At 38.7% G+C, this 22206-nt stretch overlaps 1 long non-coding RNA gene across 3 annotated transcripts in view; it reads right to left on the bottom strand.

The window, feature by feature from the left end:
* Positions 1-21982, bottom strand: part of LOC117082222 — a 39468-nt gene extending 17486 nt beyond the window's left edge. For all 3 annotated transcript variants that reach the window (XR_004436527.1, XR_004436526.1, XR_004436525.1), the window contains exons 1-2: positions 21882-21982; positions 13226-13371 (exon numbers count right to left, since the gene is read on the bottom strand). This is a non-coding gene — a long non-coding RNA (uncharacterized LOC117082222). The remainder of the gene's footprint in view (positions 1-13225; positions 13372-21881) is intronic.
* Positions 21983-22206: the final 224 nt, after the last annotated feature.

Here is a 22206-nt window from a genome sequence, read left to right as displayed (position 1 = left end):
TGTCCCTGAGCCACATTTCTGGAAGTGTAATTGCTAGGTTAAAAGTTGTTGTATTTTTTTTTTTCTAAATATAGGGTTATATAATCATTGGAATGTTATTGCCAAATCAGTGCATGGCTAAGTTTGCACAGTCTACTAATGTTTCTTCCCTGAGGAACTAAGTAAGCCTAAGTGATTACCCACATTTGTTGTAGTTTAGCCCATATACGCCTCTGAGATTGGTTTTAGTTGAACCACTATATAAATCTTTGCTCTCTGAAAACGATAAATTGCTAATATTTAGTTAGTACTTACTATGCATCACACATTCTTTTAAGATGGTACATGAGGCCAGGTGCTGTGGCTCATGCCTGTAATTCCTACACTTGGGAGGCCGAGGTGATCACCTGAGGTCAGGAGTTCAAGACCAGCCTGTGAAACCCTGTCTCTACTAAAAATACAAAATATTAGCCAGGCGTTGGAGCAGGCGCCTGTAATCCCAGCTATTCAGGAGGCTGAGACAGGAGAATTGCCTGAACCCAGGAGGCGGAGGTTGCAGTGAGCCAAGATTGTGCCATTGCCCTCCAGCCTGGGTGACAAGAGCAAGACTCCATCTCAAAAAAAAAAAACAACAAAACCCTAAATAGATAGATAGCAATTTAATTCTGGTAAGAATCCTCTCTTTTCCTTTCATTATTTTTCTTTTGATATTAAATAAAGACAGAGACTATTTTTGCACAGTGGGTTAGGTAAATTCTCATATTCAACTTCAAGGAAAGGTTCTAGCAGAGACAAGCTGAAGTAATGGGGGCATCCTATGAGAGTGGACTATGAAATTAAGCAGTAGAAGGGAGTGTGTTTGTTCTATGGATGATAAAATCATAAGATAAATGTACATATATCACCAGGTCAGGTTAATATCCAAATATCAGAGGAAAGTTAATATAAACATTTTTATCATGTGTTTTTCCATGTAAAATTCTTTCTGCTGTTCAAAATTATTGGAAAATGGAGATTGTGATTTCCACTAGAAGGAGGAAGAGAAGAGGAAAAAGAGAAGGCAAAGAGGAGAAAGAAGAGAAGGAAGAGGAGACAAAGAAATTGAGGGAGGGGACTTGTTTAAGTACATTAATTATAAAGAAAAATAAAATAAAATGAGGTAAGGGATACAGCAACATTTTTTTTCCAACAAGGAAAGCTAGAATACAATAATTTCTTCTAAAGAATGTGTTTATTATCCTTGATGGAGGCCAAAGTTGAAAAGCAAGCAGATGGCTTTCAATTCTACACAGGGTCCACACCTCCCCACGTTGGTAGTTATAATATTTAGGGAGAGAGTCTTTAGTGAATAAAGTAATCGAGATACTTGGATGGGATGGAGATGCAGACTAACAGTTTTTTGCCAAGCACTTGAAAAACAGAAGATGTTTTAAAATATATCCTGTCTAAAATGGAAATCGAAAAGTTGTTTTAAATACCGCTGTCATAAATTAGACGGTAAAGTCTTTATGATAATTATAGCAAAAAGCTTCTGAGGTTAGCTGTTACAAGATATATCTAGTTGATTAGCAGTAAAGAGCAGTGCTTCAGGCTGTGCATCTCATTGTGGTATTATCAAAACTGTCTCAACCACACATTCACATCTCTCTTCTTCTCAGGTTTCCAAGTCGGAAATGGACTCCTGAATTTTGAAAAACTGCATATTTTGGTTTTTTAGCATCATTCAATAACGCATTACTTTATTTGCCCTATATTTCTTTACTGATTATTTGTTTTGGTTCAGTGTACTTTCCATAGTTGTTTTCCTTTATTAGAATTTCCATGACACTTAAGAACCGTCATATTTATAGGAAATCACTACTTGAGGATGTCTATTTCTTTCTTTTATAATTTCTCTTTTAATTATTTTTTTGTTTGTTTCCAGAGTTTTAGGGGGAACAGGTGATGTTTGATTGCATAGGAAAGTGCTTTCGTGGTGATTTCTGAGATTTGGGCGTACCCATCACCTACCTGAGCAGCACACACTGTATCCAATGTGTGGTAAATAGTAAGAGATAAATACAGGAAAATGCTACTTGGGAAGTCATCTTTTTTCTATCTGTTTATTTTTTAAATATTTGTTTCAATAGTTTTGGGGGAACACTGATGTGGTGATTTCTGAGATTTTGGTGCACCCATCACCTGAGCAGTGTACATTGTACCCAATGTGTAGTAAACAGTAAATGGTAAATACAGGAAACCACTACTTGGGGACCTCTTTGAATTGTCTGTAAAATGGAGGATTTTGATTATATTTTATCTAAGTTCCCTTCCAGCTCGAAAATAATACGATACTTATTTCTTTTTCTTTCTACCCTTTAAAAAAAACTATTGCTTTTATTCACTTACGATATAAAATAGTGTGGTGGATAGTTCCAAATCTAGAGTTTCAGCTTGTTCATGCTCCATTTAGAAGTATTAAGGCCTGACTGATTTGCAATGTAATGGTATTCCAGGTATAACTCCTTCAATCAATAATGGAAACTGAAAGGCAGTTTCTGAATCTTATATGTATATATGCACATATATACTTCACACACTAATACTAACAATACGATGAAATGTGTGATGACTACACTTGTCCCATAACTCAAAATTGGTCTGATCACAGTTTACTTATTTATGTTGATACCATTCTAAAGATATTTGACCTATATTTTGCATTTTCTTCAAAGGGCAAATTCACTGAAGTTTAAATTGCTATTCTCAGTATCAAATAAAAATAAATTGCTTGTCTTTCATCTGTACATTCATTCATCTTGTGAACATTTGCAAGCAGAGAGACTTCCTTATATAGCAAATAGGGTTGGTTTCCTTCCCAATAATATTCTGTGAAACTGAATTTGGTTGTGTAATTTCAAATACAGCAGAAATAAGACGAATCTTATCTTCCCTATTCTGAGAGAAGTAAAATGGTTAATCCTCTGTGCAACAGAGTTAAATGGAAAGATTCAGACTGAGAGAAACTGTAATTCCAGTGGCTGGAAATACATTCATTCTGATTTCCTTCCTGGCTATGCTACTGACATTTAAGTGACCTGAAGTAAGTCATACAAATGTATAATGTCCCGTTAGTAAGTAAATGTTACTACTGAACCTCACAGAACTTTGTATAAGTTATTAATTATTGAGAGCCAAGTACATGAAGGCTGCTATAGAGTTTTATTTGTCTTATAATCAATTTTTTAAAAATCAGAAATTAAAAAAAAATTCAGACTATTTCACAGTAGTGTTTTGTATAAATCATGGTTTTTACTTACTATTTCTTTCCTCCACCTCAAGATTCTGCCCTATGGACTATCTTAGAGCAAGACATTAGCAGTGTGAAAACGTGAAAAATATAAGGTACACAATAAGCAAAAAGCCTTCTTAATATCCATTTCTAAATATGGTATAATTATAAAACAAAAGCTTATCAGGGTTTCTAGAAATGAAATTAGTAATCTTGGGAGGGGTTCTGCATTAAAGAAAGCTTCCAGTCACAATTTCTCCTTTCAAAAAAGCATGCTGTTGGATAGGACAGGAGGCATCACTTTTATAATAAATTTCTAACCTTAAGTGTTCAACTTTGTTAAATCATAAAGGATTTAGGACATGACTTGACCAACTATTTAAGCTCAAGTTCAAGGGCACTGGAATTTGTTTTTCTAAGTCAAGTCAGATGCACGAATAAGGAGAACATGAGAGGCACAGAAGCAGTAGATAGCCTAGTGATATGGTTTGGCTGTGTCCCCACCCAAATCTCATCTTGAATTGTAGCTCCCATATTTCTCACGTGTTGTGGGAGGGACCCAATGGGAGATAATTGAATCATGGGGAGTGGTTTCTCCCATACTGTTCTCATGGTAGTCAATGAGTTTCCCAGGATCTGATGGTTTTATAACTGGGAGTTTCCCTGCACAAGGTCTCTTGCCTGCCACCATGTAAGACATGCCTTTGGTCTTCCTTCACCTTCCACCATGATTGTAAGGCCTCCCCAGCCATGTGGAACTGGGAGTCCATTAAACATCTTTCCTTTATAAATTATGCAATCCTGGGGTGGGGACAGATAATACACCCAGTAGCAGTCCCCTTGTCTGCATGTGTAATCTGTAGAATGATGTCATTGTATCATCTCTAGAAGAATAGTGGCATTGAAGGTCTCTGTATGGGCACTGTACCATGTTTTCACCAAGTCCTGAATCTTCAGGAGAAAGCCCTTTTGTTACAAAATGAAATAGTTTCTTTTTCAGTCCATATCCTATTAACCTCCCAGCAGTGCTTGATGTTTTTATTTGCCCCCTGATCATAAAGCGCCAATTTCCTTGGCTTTTCTGACAACACAGTCTCCCGATTTTGCTCCTAACTCTATGACTGCTCCTTCTCATGCCTTGTATCCTCTTTCTCCATGGATTCTTTCTCTACAACTTCACACCCAAGAAATATACTGATAGGCTGCTAACCCCAAAGCCTAGGCGGCCAGTCCACTCCGTTTCTCCGGACTTAGATCCACCCTACCAGCTGCCCATCCACTCTGATATCCTGCAGCCACCTCAGACTCAAGGTGTCCACTAATCTGGTCAAATTGCTCCTCTTTCCTGCCCTTCCCCAATCATGCATTTATTCTTGGATTCGGTATCCAAGTGAACAACCTCCCTTACTGCCTCACAACACAGGTGACCTCCTTCTCCTTTACCTTTTACCAATTCTACCGGTAGATCACAGACCACTGTCAACTCTTCCTCCTAAGTTTATCTGTAAAGCGGATCCAAGACAGAGCTCTGGAGCTCTTAGAACTTCCTGGCTTTAAATCCCAGCTTTTTGCCTTTTTGGAACTCCTGAGTTTGAGCTGCTCTTCTCTTTAAACTTGCATTTCCTCATTTTTTACATAATAAAATAATACTTATATTTATAGAATTTTGTATATGTAACAAGACCCTACACGGAAAACATACATGCAAGCTATTCTTATGACTAATTCCTATTCTCCATCCTAACCCATTCTTTCCCTCCATCTGCAGGCTTTTCTCATGGGGTCACTGTAAGAGTCTTCCCATTGATCTCCTGCCTTGAGTCTCCTCCGAGATCCAATCTGTCCTCTCACTGCAGTTGAAGTGGTGCTTTCAAAAATGGAAAGACAATGTGCTCTTCCAAACTTCCTACCCTTCAGTGACTTCTTATTGGTTTTCAGATCCATGCAGTTCCTTACCATGGTGCAAAAGACACTTCAGCTCCTGGCTCTTGCCTACCATCCCAGGTTCAACTCAGGTCACCTCCACTTTATTCTGCCTGCCTCCACTGTACTGAAATTTCTGCTTCTAGAATTTGCCATGCTGCTTTTTCTTCCCAAACATGCTGTGTCAGGAACATTCTCTTTTCTTTCCTCCTTACCCAGGCAAAGCCTACACGTCCTTCCCCTTAGTTCCTTTTCCCTATTTTAATTAGGTGTCCTGCTGCATGTTCTCATAGCACCAGCATTTATTACAACACTTATCTTGTGGTTATGGATTTTTTTTAAAACAATCTCTCTCTTGAGACTGTTCTGTTCAGCTTCTATCTCCTGTGACTAACCCATGTCTTATACGAAGCAGCATTCTCTTATGCAGAATAAATGGCCTCCAGGGGTAATATAACATGTTTTCAGTCTTGTTCCCTCCATAAGGCTTCCAAGATAGATTTTCCAAAGATGGTCTCCCCACAGACATATATGGATGGGCTCCTAGGAATGTATGACCCTTACGCCCCTGTGATTTAAACATTATTTTTGTTATACTTACCATCTTTGTTATTTATGCCATTTTTCTCTTTTGCCAATGAGGAAACTAAGGGGCAGACAAAAAGTTGACTGACTTTGAATCATTCATCTAAGTGGAAGACAGATGCCTTGCCTCTAGTTCATTAGCAAGGAGAGGAAAAAACAAAAAGAAGCTTTAATACAGTACACCTCTGTCTTGAGCAGATTTAGACCTGCGTGGCTTATCTGGGTTTAGGGGTGGTGAAAGAAAGCAGCATTGACACCTACTGGGTCCTGTACTAAGAGTGGGAATAATGTTGCCAAAGGCAACAGTCTTTGCAAGTGGCGAGGGAGGAAAAAGAAAACAGATCAGCGTCTTTAGCAATAACAACACATGTATAGCACAGCGCGGAGATAACTATGTCAGAAACACAAGTGTTTAAGAGGCGTATTCCTCAAGAGAATCCTTTTATATGCTTTAAATAATTCCTAAGTGTGAAATGCAAGTTATGCTTGAACTGCATGTTAGGTATTTTTTCCCTAAAAACACTCAATTCGAGGACAAACTCTGCATTTCTTATTACTTAACTAGAAGAGAATATTTTAGATATTCTTCAGCTCCATTAAACATCAGCACCGACTAAAAAAGTGTATGCCTAGGTGGGTGTTGATTAACGGTGCTAAGAACACTTTGTGTGGGATTTTATGCTAATTACCCTTTATACCCTAACCCATGTCAATTTTAACAATCTAAATTAGCATTTTCTCCTAGGACTCAGGAATGTGAGAACTGTGAAATTGGCTCAGTAAGCTGAGTTAGCAGTGAGAAAATTGAGATGTTCTATATTCCCATATTAACATCTGCTGCTTGTTCAAAGCATGATCCTTCCAAAATGATGAAGATATTGAAAGAAAAATGAACAGGGATAGGAGTGTTACCACATACTTTATGTTTTTTAAAGAGTGCAATATTTGACATTGTCATCAACAGTTCCAGCTAATAATGCCTGGAATAATGGAGTTTTAGTATATAGTGTTTGAGAAATTAATCATATTATTGTTGACACCAACATTTTAGCTTCTCTGCTATTTGTGGCACTTATGTAACAGAACAAACTGTCAAAGACAATTGGTTATGAAAAATATCGGGTTAAATCACAATAATAATTAACTTTTATTTTGTTTGTTTTTGAAGTAGCTCCAGTAAGTAGCACAGGCATTTTCAGGTGATGTTTTATCAAATAAAATACCAAACTCAAACTCTTCAAGAGAAAGATTTATAGTAACCTCCTATCCCATAAACTAGAATGTGGACTTGGACATTTAAAAATCAGAAGCGTAGAAGTGTTAGTTGTAAACTGCATCGGAAAGTCTCTTTCCCCATCATCTTAATGGTGTCATCTAGATTTGTAAACTACCCAGTTTCTTGTTATAACCTGAAGGACCTAAGATATACACAACAGTGTTAAGAGGACATGGTATTAGAAGCAAAACTGCTCAGCTTCAGAGGAGGATCCGGCTGCTATGAAGCCAAGGTCCAGCCAAGTGGTGACTTGGCTGTGTACATTGTGGTGAAATCTGAACCACATAGTAAACAGTTCTCAGGTCACAGTTAATATAACATATGTACCCAGAATTATTTGAGTTGTTCCCTATATCCAAAAGGTGTTCACTGCTGACAGGTTTTGAAATCTGGATTCAGGTTAATTTGGATTATTAGTTAGTTGTTCTAGTTCCCCAACATTCTGGGGATTACGCCAGTGGGGAGCAAGACCTCTCTATCTCCCCAATTTCCAGTGGTAGAAACAAATTTAGAGAGAATGGCTGCTTTACTAGTGACTGATCTAAGAGCTGTGCAAGAGACTGCAGAGAGATTTGTGCAGGCTACTCTCTCTGTACCTAGGAGTTTCCTGGAAGACCCACTGACTCAATGAGGAGTGGAAGGCCAGGCCCTCTGCATGATGGTGGGTGACAGTTTGGGCAGTGTTCAGGTGGACTATACTCTGACATTCCCTCATTTTCCCTTGTCAACAAAGTCACTAGCTGCTTCCCTCCTCTCCTAGGAATGTCCTTCATGGTTGGAACTTCCTCTATCCTTTAAAATCATCTTCTTATTTCCCAGTAATATGTTCATAGCCCCATGGATTTTGCCACTACACAGTTACAAAAGGAGTAATTTAGGCCATACCAAGACACGTAATTCAAGACCAATTTTGAAGACTAAATGTGAGTGTGGTAGAGGGGAAAACAGTAGAGTATTTTAGGAGCATCTCCATCTATAACAATCATACTTGAGCATCACAAAATGTATTTAAAACAGGCAACATGTCCTACCACAAAATTACACCCCATTAGAGAAGATGGACCATTTTTCACCCATCCCACAAACATGCATACTGCATTTAATTTTACTCCCAAAGAACAACAGTCTTTTCAAACCAAAATGATCTGGGTTAAATCCAGCTTCTGCTACTTAATAGTTTCGTGAGCTGGGGCAGTTACTTAGGCCCTCTGGGTTTCACTCTCATCATCTGTAAAGTGGACATAATGTTGTGAAGATTATATCAAAGGCTGGGAATAATGATGAGAGGCTCTGAAAACACCTAGCCTGTGCCTGATGCAAGGGAGGTGCGCTGTGAGTTTGTTCTGTCCTGTGAGTTCCTTCTTTCACTGCCACGCTAACCTTTCCTTGCAGCCAGACTTCTCAGCCTCTCCAACCAAATCTTTATGTTGCTCCTTATGGCTTCTTTGTACTCCTCTTTTACTGTACTGTGTCCATTTTTTGGTCACCTTATCTACTCTGTGGGCTTCAACAAGGTTATTATGCCAATAATATGATTTGGCTTTGTGGCCCCACAGAAAACTCACCTTGAATTGTAATAATCCCCAGGTGTCAAGGGTGGGGTCAGGTGGACATAATTGAATCATGGGAGCTGTTTCCTTCATACTGTTCTCATGGTAGAGAATAAGTCTCACAAGAGCTGATGGTTTCACAAACGGGAGTTCCCCTGCCCAAGTTCTCTTGCTGGCCACTGTGTAAGACGTGCTTTTGCTTCTCCTTTGCCTTCCACCACAATTGTGAGGCCTCTCCAGCCATGTGGAACTGTGAGTCCATTAAACCTCTTTCCTTTATAAATTACCCAGTCTTGGGTATGTCTTTATTAGCAGTGTGAGAACAGACTAATACAGCCAATGAGTTATAAATTGTATCTCTGGACCATATATTTTCCAATCAGTTTTGTCTTTTCTTTTTTCTCTTCTCTTTTCATTTTATTTTATTTTATTTTTGAGACTGGGTCTCAGTCTGTCTTCCGGGCTGGAAAGCAGTGGTGCAATCATGGCTTACTGCAGCCTTGACCTCCCCAAGCTCAGGTGACCCTCTCACTTCAGCTTCCTGAGTAGCTGGGACTATAGGCATGTGCCACCACACCAGGCTAATTTTTGTATTTTTTGTAGAGACAGGGTCTTGCCATATTGCTCAGGCTGGTTTCGATTCCTTTATTTCTCTAAAGCCTCCTGGACATTGTAAGAGATTTCCTTCAGGCATCCCCAACCCAAATATTTTAATATAAATGGTATTTAATTCTGTCTTGATTTCTGATATAAAGAGACAAATCCTATTAATCACATCATCTGGATGTCACTTGAATCCGTATTTCCCTCTTGACTGCCATTGCCACTGTCCTAATCCAGATGCCTCAGTCCTTCTTATTCCCTACAACAGCCTCCCCAATTCGAAGACTCACACGCTTGCCCACCCCATGCCATCTTGAGAATCCCATTCCAATCAGACTTATCTTTCTGTAAGGTAATCATAGCCCTATTACTATTCTGGCTTAATTCATTTTAAAAAAAACTTCATTACTTGGGATAGAATTCGATCTCCGCTGCATGGCATCGACATTCCTCCATTCTGCACCTTTAGCACATTCTTTTTCCTTGGCCTGAAACATGCATTCTCCCCTGCTCAGCCTTTTGAATTCCTGTCTGTATTCGAAGACTCCACTCAGGTCCCCAAAACAGCTATTCTTGATACTCCTGAGGCAGTATTGTGCTCCCTGGAATTTTGTACAAACCATGATCACAGCATTTAGCCATTTGAAAGAGATTGGATGCAAAAAAATCGTTGCAATCAATCTGATGAGAGCACTCTGAAAGCAATATTTGCTTCTGACTCATTTCACTTTCCCAGAACCTGTCACATAGTAGGGATTGATATTGGAATAAATGAATGAAGTTCCTTTCTATCCTGATCTTGGCAAACTAAACTGCATGTGTTCTCTTTCTACTTTTACTTATGTGCTCAGGGGCTGCTAGGTATTCCAACAGTAATGAATTTGGCCCCTGTCCATTCTTTTATTAAAATAAAGCAGGCTTCCTGCCAAACCTGACTTTAATCTTAAAAATCTCTGTCTTCAGAATAAACTCTTGCCCTCTGTCCTAGTCAGAGAAACTTCAATCATCTTGCTTTTATTTTGAGGAAGAATTGCTCAATCGTTTTTTATATATAAAGATTTCCAAAGCCCCAGGAACTTATGAGAGATTAGATCATAGACTTTAAAGGGGGTTTGATAACAAAATCATCCCTAATAAATATCAAACACTACTTAATGCACTTATCCTAGTTAAGCATCAGAAATTAAGTTTTTGTTAGATACACAACAGATTGATACCTGTACTGTGCTTAATGGTCTGAAAAGTGCAGTGAAATGACCAAATTTCTTAGTATGCCACATACATTTAATGAAGAAAAGCTGCACATCTCTGAACTACTGAACTACATTTTTCATCATTTTTGTCTAATTTAAGCTACATTCAGAACTGTACAAAATGTTGCCATCATTTCTTTCATTGAAGCATTTACACGTCTGCAGTTGAAGCTATTTCTTGCAAACTTGATCTTTATTAAATATATCTGATTTATGTTCTGCAGGCTTGAGAAAGGTCAAATTAATTTCATCATCATTTCACTTTCCACTGGCATCTGTTGTGCAGCATGGTACTGCTGTTATAAATAAGGCTTCCTCCTAAGGAACAACATGGTGTCTTAAATTATATCCAGTGCCACAAATGATTCCAACTCCAGTTCTAATCAGGCTCCATGGCTCTGGCATGTCACATAGGGCCCTTTGGAAATTTGTTCCAATATGTCTTATATTTCAAAGAATTGTGCATCAGAAGTTGATTTACAAGAAAAAAAAAAACTAAAGAACAGCACAAAAATCATATATTCACTCAAGACAAAGAAGAAATTGCAAGAATAAACTGGCTTTGAATATATGCATGAACATATGTTTAAGACTCATAGTTTTGTAGACTATATCATTTTCAGTTGCCTGTTTCTGCCTACTACAACCCATCCATTTTGCCCCAAATCAGTAAGAGCTCTTGCAAGCAAATAAAATGTCAAAATACTTTTCTCGGTGCGGTATGGCTGATGTAAATATGAAGATCCTCGAACTTGAAGTATAGTCAACAAAATCACCTCAAACTGTGCATCAAACTTTGAAAAGTTGTCCATCAACAAACGGCAAAAAAGAAAAAGGAGAATTAGCTCCACTTAATTCTGGAATTAGTTTTTCTATTGCAGATTGGTTATTTTTGCATTGTATTTTCCTACTGGTTATTTTATTCATGTAGATAAAGTATTAATTTGGCCTTATTATCTTGAAGCAATTTCATCACCTTACAGAACTTTTATAACTTCTAGTTGCTTTTTTAGGAGATTGCCTTGCGTGTTTTCAGTATCAAGACATCCTTTGAACTTTTTAATTCACTGCCCCAAATCACCAGAAATGATAGTGTAAAATACAAATCTTTAGTTCTAGCTTCCAAGTGTAAATAAAATGATATCAGTAAATATACTCGATACTTATTGTACTTGATAACTTTTTAAGGAATCACCTTAAGATAAACTACCACTATTTTCATATGTAACACTTCTTAAAATTAAGAATGAGCCTGGATGCAGTGGTTCACACTTGTAATCACAATGTTTGGGAGGCCACGGTGGGAGGATCACTGGAGGCTAGGAGTTCACAAACCAGCCTGGGCAACATAGCAAGACCCCATCTTTACAACAACATAAAACACTTAACTGGGCAAGGTGGCCTATACCTATAGTCCTAGCTACTCAGAAGGCTGGGGTAGGAGAAGCATTTGAGCCTGAGAGTTTGAGGCTACAGTGAGTTATGATCATGCCACTGCAGTCTAGCTTGAGTCACAGAGCAGAAACTGTTTCTTAAAAAAAAATAAGAATGACTTATGAATTTTAACAAGTGCCTTTCAACAATTATTGTAACAGTATATTATTTTTCCTTTGACCAAAGACAATAGTGAATTATAGCCGTATACACTTTTAAAATCAATAATGGGAGAGACAGGAGTCTGTATAGGGCAGAAGGGTTCCGCAAAAGAGGGCTATCTTCCACCCGGAAAATAATAGTGATTATATAAGAAGGCCTTCTACGAATGATTAATCGGATGCAATTTCTTGATCAGCAATTGAATTCCTCAGTTCATAAGTATCACAAGGTTCACTGCAAAATGAGCAGAAATGTTGGTGATTCATGGAGTAAGTCCCAAGATGTGCTTGCCTAGTCAAAGAAAAATCAGAAGTAGACAAAGAAGTGACACAATCCAATGGACAAGTAACATACGTTTGTTGGAGCACTAAGGAAGCATAAAGGTAACTTTCTACAACCATTAGAATCCTGACGTCACCACCACCACCATCCCCCTTCACACAGGGACCGACCAGCAACATGGCTTGTAAAAAAGACTCATGAGAGAATTCATGTTCATCATGAATTACTTCAACCAGAATGAAAAGGAAAATTATCGACTTTATGATTGGAAATTAACTGCAACATTAGCTAATTTGCCTGGACATGCTCCCAGCTACCCTGATTATTTCTCGAGTGGAGTAGAGGGAGACAAAAATAAAGGGAAAAAATCACGAATGCTTTGTTCAATAAAAGTTGGGTTGACATGTGGAATGCAGCGAGGATGTGTAAATGACACCAGAAAGTATCCAGACTGCCAATATATGCCATTTATCTAGGACTGCAACTATACAATGAGCAGGCATTATGATAATGAAATTGATTTCTGGAACATTGTGTCGACTCTTGAGGCAGGAATTGAATTGTAACCAGAAATAAAGGCTCTTTAAGAATATGATGTGGCTTGAGAGTTGAATTAGTTTCCTAGAAAGAAACTTTGTCATACTATTAGGTACTTTTAGCCATTCCCAATTATTTTCATGCCCAAGAAAAAACACTATAAACCAGACAAGGTAATTTTCACTGCCACTTGCCCAAAGCCTCATATAATTTGCTGCAACTGCCTAAGCCTTCATTTCCTGCTAATAATGGAGCCTTAATCCTGCCCTTTGCAGGGACAGTGGAAGTTATTTATGATCCCTAAAGCACCACTTCAAAGAAGATTCTAGAGAAATAAAAAACATCGAAAAAGCACTTGCACACCACTTACCAGACCATGCGGGACTTCTTTACCAAACTGCACAAGATTCTGCAGCTTTGGGATAAGAGAATTTTTCAGTCCATTATTCTGTTCAACTTTGTCAGAAATGTACTTTTCTCTTTATGCCCATATTGAACCTGTCTAACGTCACACATCTGAAAAATGACAAAAATGTGGACAAACTTGGGAGGTAAATGAAGAATAATAGCATGGGTGTAACTTGGGAATCCCAATGACTAATAATGAATAAGATATTGCCAGAAAATGCATTAGGAAATGATTGGAATCTCTGTCCACAAACTCAAGTCTTTTTTGAAAGAATACATTACTTTTGTTATTTACTTTACATAAAGTTTATGTGACTCTGATAACATATCATACCATTTTCCAAGGACATCTTTTCTTGGATACTATTGTGGCTGACTCTCCCTATAAAAGGTCAGGCTCTAGGAAGCCAATATGGAGCCCATTTTGGGGGAAATGGATGAGATTTCCAGTCCACCATGCTTTCGGCTGATATTCATATGTTTTATTTTTTCAACAAGTCATTTTAGAACCCAGTAGCATATAACATAGAACTTTAGATTGCAAATTTTCCTAGACAGTGAATCTAACTTCTGGCACCAAATAACTGGTTAACTTTAGGAGAGTCACTCAATTTCTCTTTTCTCAGTTTTAGTTCGGATGGCCCAAATGGCACATCATGAAACTCTATAAACAGCAGATGTGGTACACTCGTGTCTTGTCAAGTGGAACGGGGACTGGCTTTCCTGGGACAGCTAGAAAAAAAGCTCTCTGAAGATGCTAAGTTAGAGATGGATGCTGCATAAGGAGAGAGATGAAAGGCAAGTCGTCTCAGACAGAGAGGAGAGAACATGATGCAGCCTGAATGAAAAACAGGGAAGAAAATAGGATGAGAGCGACAAGACCCCAGGGCAAGTGTGGAGAAGCAGGCAGGGGATTGAAGTGAGAAGAAGTTTTAAAATGGGGCTGACTTTGACCTGATTTAAATTAAGCAATAACATAGGCCGAACACAGTGGCTAACACCTATAATCCTAGTACTTCAGGAGGCTGAGGTGGGAGGATCACTTGAGGCCAAGAGTTCAAGACCATCCTGGGCAATACAGTGAGATCCCATCACCATAAAAAATAAAAATACATCAGTGGACATGGGAGTGTGTGCCTGTGGTCCCAGCTACTCAGGAGGCTGAGTCGAGAGGATGGCTTGAGTCCAGATGTTTGAGGCTATAGTGAGCTATGATTGTGCGACTGTACTCCAGCCTGGGTGACAGAGCAAGATCCTGTCTCTTAAACAAAAACGAACAAAAAACCAGTCATATCTATTACATAGAAAAGACTGAAGGAAGGCTAGCATGGAAGAAGATAACAAGTGACAGTAGAGAAGAGAGAGAGTGGTTTTTCCAGGGCAGAAGCAGTGAAGATGACAAAAGTGAACAGAAATGCATTGGACAGGACAACAAGATAGGGCCACTTTCCAGGTGATTGGAGAGTGCCCATTGTTGACCTGAAGGGGGGAATCCAGAATGACTCCTAGATTTTCATTGTTACTGAGCAGGTGGCAACATTGGGAATACCAAGGGAAACATTTCTTTTGGAGGACGGGGGCTGTTAAGAAAGCAACTGTTCTCTTGGCAAAGCGCCTTCATTGTCTATGCCTACAATGTAACCTTGGAGCTAGGTGTGCTCTTCTGAGAACTAGAACTCTCTGGGGAACCTGGGGGTCCTGGGATTCCCTCTCTTTAGAGGATCTCATGGTGATTCTTCTTTTCAGCCTTTTCAAGGAGCAAGGTCAGGTTTGCTAGGCCCCACAGGTTAAGACCCACAGACCTCTCCCTATGTGAACAGGAGGCAGCTTCTCTCTTCTTCATACTTTGCTCAATTGTTTGTCTCCTTCCTCTACCTTACATGGCTCAAAGGGTTTTTTTGCAAAACAAAATCCAGGAAGTATTAGAGTAAATTTCTGCATTGGGTCCTGCTTCTTATCTCCTCCAAGCTATGGAGAAACTGTTTGACACCACTGTTACCTCTTGACTTGGGGGAAAGGAAATAAGAAACATATGACTTATTTGTGAAAGGCTCATATACGCAAAGCAACCAGCAAATGCTAAAGGAGCTGAGAAACCAAAGAAGGAGGCAGACAAATCTAGTGTGTTGCTATTGAGTGATTTATGAAGGCAAGTTACAGACAGAAGCATGGTCTTGGGTAGCTGTAAGACAGGTAGATTTCTGCACTGTTCCTTCCCACACTCGGGGCTTAACTACGGTAGGGAAAGGGTTTACGTGCTCCAGCAAGACAATAAAAGGCAACCTTCCAGAACAGGTGAGAATGCTATCTGCGTCATTGTCTATAATATATGCAATAACATCAAGGTTACTCTGATCCATGTTCTTACCCTAGAGACAGTAAATAAAGTAGGAATCAGGAGGCATTCATGGGACTGGCGCTCATCAGAGGTTAACATGGTAGATTAGCATCCAAGATGAAGTCGCTTTTGTCTCCACGATGGCAAAAGTAAACATAGATTAATATCCACAAATATTCAGTTCCGTTGAATATGAAAAGAAAGCGTCTTTCATCTCCTGAACCCCTTTCTCTGTTAAATAATTCCCCTTAGAGGATTTTACTCACAATTTGCCATCAGCTTTGGGCCTATGACACTTTATTATCCCACTGAGGGCCCCGTAAAATAATTATTCATTGAATAATTCCAAGCTTACTATTGACTATCCACTCAAGAGTAAGCTTGAATGTACTGGGTTACTATGTGTCTGTAATCCCTGTGTCTTGTGCTAAAGCCTTTATATATCCTCACACATTTAATCTTCACCACCACCCTCATCTCCAGCCTTCACTTGTGATTAAAGAAAGTCAAGAATTTAAATCAGCCTTTCAAAATTATTAAATCAGCTGTTCATAATTAAAATTATTGGGTTAGGCGGTGTACTTCCTGCACCACACCCATTCTTATAATCTAGAGAAAGTGGTAGAAAATATTCAAAGAGTGAGTTGCATAAGGGAAAGGTACTTGGCATGAGTAGAGCACATGATCAAAGGATTTGTGCCTGTGTGAGATGTCAGGAGGGCTTTCTGGAGGAAGTGACATTTGTATTTTGCTAGTGGAAATCTTGACGATAAAGAGCTATTGACACACAAATATGAATAATTAAAACAATAGGATTTCAAGTAACTTGACTTTTACTCCACTTTTGTAGTCACCCCTAAATAATTAAAACAATTATAATATCACAGGTGGAAGCCTAATTTAGTAGAATTGTGGCTTCATTTGTAGTGTGCATGCCTTTGAACAGCTGATTTAAATTTCCTGAGCTCCTTTACTTAGAGGTGGAGGGTGGAGATGAGGGTGAAGTTAGAAGATTAAATGGGATGATGCAGAAAGGTTTTTTAGCACAGGGCACAGGGATTATAGATACACAGTAAGTGGTAGTTCTCTTTCATCCTTCCCCACTTTGTAAGCCTGGTTTTTTTTGTTGTTGTTTTTTGTTTTTTGTTCTTTGAGACTGGTTCTTGCTCTGTCGTCCAGGCTGGAGTGCAGTGGTGCAATATCTGCTCACTGAAACCTCTACCTCCTAGGTTCAAGCGATTCTCCTGCCTCAGCCTCCTGAGTAGCTGGGATTACAGGCACCTGCCACTATGCCCGGCTAATTTTCGTATTTTTAGTAGAGATGAGGTTTCACCATGTTGGCCAGGCTGGTCTCAAACTCCTGACCTCAGGTGATCCGCCCACCTTGGCCTCCCAAAGTGCTGGGATTACAGGTGTGAGCCACCACGCCTGGCCGACCTAGTTCTTATTTACTCACTTGCAGTCAACATGTACTAAACTCCTGCAAGACGTTAATCTCCATGAAGGCAGGATCTGTGTTTTCATTTTAGATTCATCAGCAGAGCATTGTTGCTGGATTATGCACATCTGTTCAATAAATGTACTTGCATGCTTGGTTATTTATTCGCTTTAATAGACCAAGGGCAATTACTACAACTGACCATGATGTGGAAAAAGACATTTAAAAAAAGAGTATAACACTGATTCTTATTCCCAAGACAAAGAAGATAGCAACAAATGGAAAGCTGACACCCTAAAAATGCCCAGGGTTTGACAAAACCTGTGGAAGTATGGTGACACACAACTAAATTGCCATATTTCTGTTTTTTAAAATCTTAGGCATATTTTATTCTGAGCTTGATTTAAACTGCTTCTTGACCTAGTTACTGCTTCTATGATGTAATATGAGTCAGGCAGAATGACATTTCTGGGACTACTTTGTTTTCCACGTTTAATTGATTTTTTTTTTGTTTGTTTGTTAAAGACTGAGTCTCCCTCTGTTGCCCAGGCTGGAGTACAGTAGCATGATCTTGACTCACTGCAACCTCCGCTTCCCAGGTTCTAGCAAGTCTCCTGCCTCAGCCTCTGGAATTGATTTTTTTTTTTATTTAATTTCAATTTTTTTCTGAGACAGAGTCTCGCTCTGTCACCCAGGCTGGAGTGCAATGGTACAGTCTCAGCTCATTGCAACCTCCGCCTCCCGGTTTCAAGCAATCCTCCTACCTCAGCCTCCTGAGTAGCTGGGATGACAGGCATGTGCCACCACACCCGGCTAGTTTTGTATTTTTAGTAGAGACGGGGTTTCGCCATGTTGGCCATGCTAGTCTTGAACTCCTGATCTCAGGTGATCTGCCCACCTTGGCCTCCCAAAGTGCTGGGATTACAGGCGTGAGCCACTACTCCCAGCCACATTTGATTGATTTTTAAACATTCTCAGAAAACAAGACTTTTTCGAAATATCTCTATCAATGCTGCCGGTGACATTACACTATGTCCACTTTAGTGTTTGGTTGAACTTATTTCTAGCCTTCCAAATCAGGTCCAATAAAAACATATTGGAGGGGAGAAACGGAATATCGCAACCAATGTTTACCATCAAGATCACTGTGAAAGAACAGCTCACACTAGGTCAGTGTAAAATATTGTGCAGACCCGACTGTTAAAATGATGGAAAACAAACCTCAAGGCATAAAAAGGTGGTAGCTGAGAGGATGTTTTTCACCAGATATGTGTAAATTTATAAGTTTTGTGTAAAGTATATTTGCTTATTTTCATAGATATATGTTTTTAACTAGATTTTTATTCTTGTAGATGAGTCAAATGTTTCCTAAAATCTAACTGAAGCTTTCGGTGCAGTGATCTGACGCTCTTCTATGTTATTTTTTCCTGGTAAGTTGATGGAGAAGAATTTGTCAGCATTCTCCATATACTCCTCCTCCAAATGAACGTAAACTCTCCATTCCTTTGGTTAAATACAGTTTAGGGATTCCATTTTGTATCTTTTCTTTAAAATGTTGGAGCTGGGCATGGTGGCTCATGCCTGTAATCCCAGCACATTGAGAGACCAAAGCAGGAGCATGACTTAAAGCCAGGAGTTTGAGTCCAACCTAGGCAACATAGCAAGACCCCATCTGTTTAAAAAAAAAAAAAATTTAGCCAGGTATGGGTGCACACCTGTACTCCTAGCTACTTGGGATGCACAGGTGTTGGAGGCTTTGAGCCCAGGAGTTGGAGGCTGCAGTGAGTCGTGATGACCACTACACTCTAGCCTGGCAGACAGAGGGAGACTCTGTCTCAAAAAAATAATAAATTGAGGACAGGCGCAGTGGCTCACGCCTGTAATCCCAACACTTTGGGAGGTTGAGGCTGGCAGATCTCGAGGTCAGGAGATCAAAACCATCCTGGTAACACAGTGAAACCCTACCTCTACTAAAAATACAAAGAATTATCCAGGCACGGTGGTGAGTGTCTGTAGTCCCAGGTACTCGGGTGGCTGAGGCAGGAGAATTGCTTGAACCTGAGATGCAAAGGTTGTAGTGAGCCAAGACCACACCGTGGCATTCCAGTCTGGGCAACAGAGTGAGACTCCATCTCAAAAAAAAAAAAAAAAAAAGAAAAGAAAAGAAAAGACATTTTAAAATTAAGGAATAATTTTGTATCTGTAGAAATGAGCTCATATTTAGAGTACAGTTTGATAAGTTTTGACCAAAGTGTACACCTGTGTAACCCACACACCTCCCAAAAGCATTGATTATTTCCATCATTCTAGAGCCCTCCCTTTTGCCCATTTCCAGCCAAATGTACCCTTCCCCAGGCAGCCACTTTCTAACTTGTATTACCCTAGATTTGTTTGGTCTGGATTCAGACCTCAAATAAGGGACATCGTAGCCTCAGTGCTCTGTGTATCTTGCAGTTAATTTTTTTCACACAGCACAAATCTTTTGAGATCCGTCCGTCGCTGTTGTTGGAGATATCAAATGTTGCTCCTCCTGTTGCTGGATAGTATTCCACAATACGTCGCAACTTGGTAATACATCTGTTATTGCCATGCTTGTGTTTAAGTCTACCATTTTGTTTGGTTTCAGTTTGTTCTATCTGCTATTTGTTCCTGTGTTCTCTCTTTTCTCACTTGTCATAGATGAATTGAAGTTTTATTGTTTGTTTTAATATTTTACTTTATGTCCTCTTTTGACTTTCTAAAAATTTTGAAATAATTATAGATTCATGGGAAGTTGCAAAAGTAATAAATAGATTCCCCATAACAGTAACCTCACTCCTCCCAATGAGAATATCTTTATGTAACTAGAGTATGATATCCAATCCACAATGTCAACATTGGTACAATCCACAGACCTTATCTGGATCTTACCAGTTTTACATGCACTTTGTGTGTGCACACGTGTGTGTATGTAGTCTTGTGCAATTTTATCACGTATGTTCATGTAACCCATCATATTCAGTAGAGAAATTGCTCCATTACCACAAAGATCCTCCTTGCTACCTATTTCCAGTTAGACCTGTCTCCTTTTCCCCAGATCTCCAAGCCCTGGCCATCACTACTGTGTCCTACATCTCAATAATTTTGCCCTTTCAAGAATGGTATATAAATTAAGTCATTCAGTAGATAACCTTTTGGGATTAGCTTTTTAAATTCAGAATAATTTCCTTACGATTCATTCAAATTTTTGTGTTGTTACTAGCCAACTTTTAAAAAATTTTTGAGTGCTGTTCTATTGTATGGGTGTACCACAATTGTTTAAACTATTCACTCTTTGAAGGTCTTTGGACAGTTTTTAGCTTTTGGCTAATATATAACTTTTATATAGACATAAGTTTTATTTCTCTGTAATAAATGCCTAGGAGTAAAATTGTTGGGTTTCATGGAAAGTACATGTTCAGTTAATTTTTTTTAAAACCTGCTCTTTTCCAAAATAGCTGAGCCATTTTACATTCCCACCAGCAATGTATAAGAAATCAGATTTTTCTTAGGTTTACCAGCATTTGGTAATGTAACTTAAAAAAATTTTTTTTACCTGTTCCAATAGCTGTATTGTGATACCTCATCATGGTCTTAATTTGCATGTGGTCTTATCTAATGGCCAATTATGTTGAAAATGTTTTCATGTGCTGAATTTCCATTTAAATATCCTCTTTAGTAAAATTCTCATTTCACCTATTTTCTAATTGAGACTTTTAAATAATATCTTACTGTTGCATTTTGAGAATTCTTTACATATTTTAAGTGTAAGTTATTTGTCAGATATGCAGTTAGCAAATATTCTATTCTGTAGTTTGTAGTCTTTTTATTCTCATAACACAATATGTTCTGGAACTAAAGTTTTATTTTTGATAACATGTAGTTATTTGATTTAATTTATGCCTCAGGGTTTTGGTGTCATATTTAAGAACTCTTTACCAAACCTTAGGTCCCAAAGATTTTCTCCTATGTTTTCTTCGAAAGGTTTGATATTTTTAATGCTTTACAATTAAACTATAATCTATTGTGAGTTGATTTTTGTGCAAGATGGAAAACTTAGATCCAGGCTTCCTTCCTCTGGGCCCATGGATGTCCAGTTGTTCCAGTACCATTTTTGGAAAACATTGTCCTCCTTCCGTGGAATTGCTTTTGCATATTTGACAAATGTCAGTTGATTGATCATATTTGTGTCAGTCTCTTTATGGATTCTCTATCTATTTCATTGATCTATGGGTCTATAGTACTACATTGTTTTGATTAATGTAACTATATATTAAGTTTTGACATCTGGTCAATTCCTCTCACTTTCTTCTTTTTCCAAAATTGTTATAGTTATTCTAATTAGTTATTCTAATTACTAATCTAATTATTCTAATAACTAATTCTAATTAGATCTAACTCTTTTTGTCAAATAAGCTTGCCTATATCTAAAAAACAGCTTTGCTGGAAATACGACAGGAATTGTATTAAACCAGTACATAAGTTTGGAATAGAATTGACATATTATGTTGAGTTTTTTAATCCATGGATGTGTTCTGGCTCTTCAATTTTAAAAATAGAGACATGAGTGTATATATAACATAATATGCTGTCTCTATATATATCGTTTTAAGAGATAGGGTCTCACTCTGTCACCCAGGCTGGAGTACTGTGTCACGCTCATAGCTCACTGCAGCCTTGAACTCCTGGGCTCAAGCGATCTTCCTACCTCAGCCTCCCAAGCAGCTGGGACTACAGGTGCTCATACCAGGCCTGGCTAATTATATACTCTTAGTCTTATAACTATTAGTAAAAGTAACCAACACATATACATTTGTCTCATACATTTGCTGCTGCCAGGTGGGGACCAAAGCTCAGCTCTCCACTGGACCGAGTCAACACCAAGGAAGGGTCAAGGGAGGAGTTACTTGTAGCACCTCATTGCTCCTGGGAGAGAAGAGAAGTTCAGCTTCTCCTTAGATCCCATTGACAACATCACATGCAGGAGATGATATCATCAAATTGATGTTCTATTCTCCTACACCAACCTTGTACCAGTCCCTTCACTCCAGGAATCAAGGTTTTCTTGGGGCTTTGACACTTATTTCCAATCACCTGCTGGGGATTCTAGGTTACAGGTTTTTCCAGTGCACCATGTTACGTATTGTGT

This window comes from Trachypithecus francoisi, unplaced genomic scaffold, assembly GCF_009764315.1.
Source record: "Trachypithecus francoisi isolate TF-2019V2 unplaced genomic scaffold, Tfra_2.0 Lachesis_group9, whole genome shotgun sequence".
Lineage (NCBI taxonomy): Eukaryota > Metazoa > Chordata > Mammalia > Primates > Cercopithecidae > Trachypithecus > Trachypithecus francoisi.
The sequence above is the reverse complement of the archived record's forward strand: the minus strand, read 5'-3'. Positions and strand labels throughout refer to the sequence as shown.